Raw genomic sequence first — 5,000 nt, 5'->3', positions numbered from 1 at the left:
TTTAACTACACTTTTACATGAGCCGGTAGCAGCAAGTTTTTAATTCGATGTGACATTTGTGTAAAGTAAATATAAAGCAGCCCTTTTCATGTTGCTGTAGAATTAGTTGCCTCCAAAATTTAATTCAGTTCACTTCAACTGTAATGTCATTATATCAATGCAGGGTTGTACAATATATGCAGGTGAGAAAAATTGCCAGTAAATACAGAACATGCGCATGTACAGTAACTGTAGGTCAGAAGGTAGAGGTAGATTTTAAAATGCGAGCTATAGTTAAACGATAAACACGTAGTCTTTGAGCAATTTACAGCAAATGTGTTTTATAGTGTCTATTCAAATCGGAAGTGCACGTGATGATGAGAAAAACCAGGTCAGGCGTGCAAATTATAGTGAGCGTTGTGAACAGCATGACAGATGTTATATTCGCAAAGTGTACCATGCAGGTAAATGAGCATTAGCGTAATGTTCAAGTATACAGCTTGAAGCTTAAAGGTTCAAGTATGGAGGGTTCCAATTAAAGGTGAAATGTGCATACAGCCTCACGGGTTTGCGGAGCTCGGTGTGTGGATATGATGAGTAAACTGGAAGGATCAGGCTTTAGCTCTGTAACAGTCCATAGTGTATGTATTTGTGTTCTTGCCAGTGTCGCTGTTTAACAGCTTGTGGGTAAAAACTGGTCATGAATTTAGTGCTTTCTGGCTTGGTCGTTCCGGTACCTCTTTCCGAATGGCGGGGGCTGGGGTCAGGAGGAGATGTTGCTGGCTTTCCTCCGACATCTCTTGTTGTAGATACCCTGTATGGGTGAGAAAGCAGTCCAGGCGACATGCTGGGGGTCTTCACCACCCTCTGCAGCAGCAATGATGCCACTGTGCCAGTCCACGATGCAGCCAGTCAGGATCAACCCCACGGTGGATCTGTCCTCGATGCTCAGTGGTGTGTGCACTCTGCTCCACCCTTCCTGCAAGACAAACAGCAACACTGGTCCCAGATCTCCATAACAGGGCATCATCCGGATCCTACTAGCACTCACGGCGCTGCATGAAAATGGGTTTTTGTGGGGCAGAACAAACGCAGCGCTAACCGAAAAGCAGGACACTAGCAAGCAGCTAATGTTTACTTGTCGTGGGCTGTGCGCTTTCACCTGCAGTGACTTTACAATGCGAGGAGACCGCTGGTACCAGATTGATTTTGTTTTGCCGTTAATTCAAGTGTGAAACACAGGAAACTGAGAGCAGAGCTTAAGGGCACAAGAGGTGCAGTAAATTCACCGCAGGTCACCAAGGACAACTCACTTTGAACACAGTCTCCTGCCTTTAGTATGTTGAGGCTAAAAAAGGCAATTATTTATGCTTTCTTTTCATGTTAATGTATTATTTATTTATTTATTTATTAGCTCCTAATGGCAGTTTGTGCTGATGTTCTGAGTAGGCTGCTTAGTGCTAATATCTTTCACCATATAGTGCTAATGGTACTCCAGCCTGCTAATTCTATGTATAGTATATCATCCTAAAAACCAATATGCCGGCATTGCATCCCGTGTTGACATCTGAAACCCTCCTGCAGCTGTGCCCATCTACACATCTGAAACTCTCCTGTAGCTGTGCCCATCTACACATCTGAAACTCTCCTGTAGCTGTGCCCATCTACACATCTGAAACCCTCCTGTAGCTGTGCCCATCTACACATCTGAAACTCTCCTGTAGCTGTGCCCATCTACACATCTGAAACCCTCCTGTAGCTGTACCCATCTACACATCTGAAACTCTCCGGCAGCTGTACCCATCTACACATCCGAAACCCTCCTGTAGCTGTGCCCATCTACACATCCGAAACCCTCCTGTAGCTGTACCCATCTACACATCTGAAACCCTCCTGTAGCTGTACCCATCTACAGATCTGAAACTCTCCTGTAGCTGTACCCATCTACACATCTGAAACTCTCCTGTAGCTGTACCCATCTACACATCCGAAACCCTCCTGTAGCTGTACCCATCTACACATCTGAAACTCTCCTGTAGCTGTACCCATCTACACACCAGAAACTCTCTTGTACGTGTACATATGTACACATCTGAAACCCTCCTGTAGCTGTGCCCATCTACACATCTGAAACTCTCCTGTAGCTGTACCCATCTACACATCTGAAACTCTCCTGTAGCTGTACCCATCTACACATCTGAAACCCTCCTGTAGCTGTACCCATCTACACATCTGAAACTCTCCTGTAGCTGTACCCATCTACACATCTGAAACTCTCCTGTAGCTGTACCCATCTACACATCCGAAACCCTCCTGTAGCTGTACCCATCTACACATCTGAAACTCTCCTGTAGCTGTACCCATCTACACACCAGAAACTCTCTTGTAGGTGGACATATGTACACATCTGAAACCCTCCTGTAGCTGTACCCAGCTACACATCTGAAACTCTCCTGTAGCTGTACCCATCTACACATCTGAAACTCTCCTGTAGCTGTACCCATCTACACATCTGAAACCCTCCTGTAGCTGTACCCATCTACACATCCGAAACCCTCCTGTAGCTGTACCTATCTACACACCAGAAACTCTCTTGTAGGTGGACATATGTACACATCTGAAACCCTCCTGTAGCTGTACCCAGCTACACATCTGAAACTCTCCTGTAGCTGTACCCATCTACACATCTGAAACCCTCCTGTAGCTGTACCCATCTACACATCTGAAACCCTCCTGTAGCTGTACCCATCTACACATCTGAAACCCTCCTGTAGCTGTACCCATCTACACATCTGTAACCCTCCTGTAGCTGTACCCATCTACACATCTGAAACTCTCCTGTAGCTGTACCCATCTACACATCCGAAACCCTCCTGTAGCTGTACCCATCTACACACCAGAAACTCTCTTGTAGGTGGACATATGTACACATCTGAAACCCTCCTGTAGCTGTACCCAGCTACACATCTGAAACTCTCCTGTAGCTGTACCCATCTACACATCTGAAACCCTCCTGTAGCTGTACCCATCTACACATCTGAAACCCTCCTGTAGCTGTACCCATCTACACATCTGAAACCCTCCTGTAGCTGTACCCATCTACACATCTGAAACCCTCCTGTAGCTGTACCCATCTACACATCTGTAACCCTCCTGTAGCTGTACCCATCTACACATCTGAAACTCTCCTGTAGCTGTACCCATCTACACATCTGTAACCCTCCTGTAGCTGTACCCATCTACACATCTGAAACTCTCCTGTAGCTGTACCCATCTACACATCTGTAACCCTCCTGTAGCTGTACCCATCTACACACCAGAAACTCTCTTGTAGGTGGACATATGTACACATCTGAAACTCTCTTGTAGCTGTACCCATCTACACATCTGAAACTCTGCTGTAGCTGTACCCATCTACACACCAGAAACTCTCTTGTAGGTGGACATATGTACACATCTGAAACTCTCTTGTAGCTGTACCCATCTACACATCTGAAACTCTGCTGTAGCTGTACCCATCTACACACCAGAAACTCTCTTGCAGGTGGACATATGTACACATCTGAAACTCTCTTGTAGCTGTACGTATCAGCAGCTTGTGTTTTTTTCTTTGGTGAATTTGATGTACTCATAAGTTAATTGGCTGATGGTAGTCGGCCATTCTCTGCACAGTTGTGCCATGTTTCCAGTGAATCACCTGTTTATAAACAAGGTACAGGTGTCGTGTGGACATCCCGTATACGTTTACTTGAATTCATAAATATATAATAAATGAACAGTATTCATGACTCTTTGCATAAATTGTTCTTTCAAGTGCATATAAATCAGATCTACCCAACATCTACCTTCTGGTCCAAACCTATGCTAGGTAGAGGTCGATATAATGTACAGAGGCCTACAGTCGGTCAGCTGGTGTGTTGCGACTTACAATCGTCTGTATAACATGTTGAGTCTTATTTGTGCAGCTGCAGTGTAGGCGTCCCTGATGTGCCCTCGCTCATTGTATATACTGGGTTTATATAAAGCTATCTGCAGAAAAGTGTGACAGTGAGATACAGTGATCAGAGCTTTTTCTGTGATGCATGATAGGGTGGGCCGGGGGGGGTGTAGCAGGTACAGTGATGGGGCTGTGAGAATAGTGTAACCATTTTTTTTCAGGTAACCTTTTTTTTAAAAAAATCTAGCAGGGTAGGTCAGACCCATTCAGTAAGAAAATATGTCAGTGTAAAATGTTGTGTATCTGTGTGAGTTGTTATTTATTATACTGGCTTAGAAGTAGATCAGATCACATTTTTGGAGCATTTTTTTCTTGCACCTGTAAATAATATTGGACTTGATGCCTTTTATATACTTTTTATTGCTTTTGTCGCAAATTGGTTATTCACATTATATCCTATCATGAAATGGCACTGCCTGTTCTGCACGTTATCAAGCGAGTGCTTCATTTCCAGCAAAACCGGCGTGCCCTGTTTTTGCGATTACGCATTCGTAACAGATGCAGTGCGAGAAGTAACAAGTGCCAATCTTGCCGGTGTCACTTTGTGTCGGAAGCAGACGGTCTGCGGCCCTCCTCCGAGGGATCCTATATTCCCCACTCCATTTGGGCCGGAGTTCAGACCCGCCCGCCGCTCCCAACCCGTAATTACTGGAGCGGGCCGGGCCTCGCGGCCTGACCTGCTATCAATGGCCCGCCTCGGTAGACACGCTCTCTGGAGAGGCATGTCAGGTTCGGGCCAATCGTTTGTAGCTGTGGAGGCAAGCCATCTGTAATGCTAAAAATGTTTTCATGTCCAAAGTCTGAGAGACATCGTTTACAGTAGGATTTTATCTGGTTGTCTTTTTATCCATTATATGTATGCATTAAGTGTAGAGATGTCTATGGAAGTATCAATAAAAGTCTACCGAAGCTTCTCAATTTTATCTTGTATGTAAGAGGCATTGCCTATATCTGGTGAGACAACCTTTCATAATGGTAGTTGTCCATTCTGTCACAACAAGTAATACAACAACTATTAAATAGT

The 5,000-nt window shown here is 44.8% G+C and overlaps 1 protein-coding gene across 6 annotated transcripts in view; it reads left to right on the top strand.

Annotated features, from left to right (window-relative positions):
- adgrb3 (adhesion G protein-coupled receptor B3) overlaps positions 1–5,000 on the top strand; it is a 128,671-nt gene that overhangs the window by 88,389 nt on the left and 35,282 nt on the right. The gene's annotated exons all lie outside the window — the stretch shown is intronic.

The sequence above is a fragment of the Electrophorus electricus genome, chromosome 5 (genome assembly GCF_041902795.1).
Source record: "Electrophorus electricus isolate QZ-2024a chromosome 5, ASM4190279v1, whole genome shotgun sequence".
In the NCBI taxonomy this organism is placed as follows: Eukaryota; Metazoa; Chordata; class Actinopteri; order Gymnotiformes; family Gymnotidae; genus Electrophorus; species Electrophorus electricus.
This window is presented reverse-complemented; position numbering and strand designations above follow the sequence as displayed.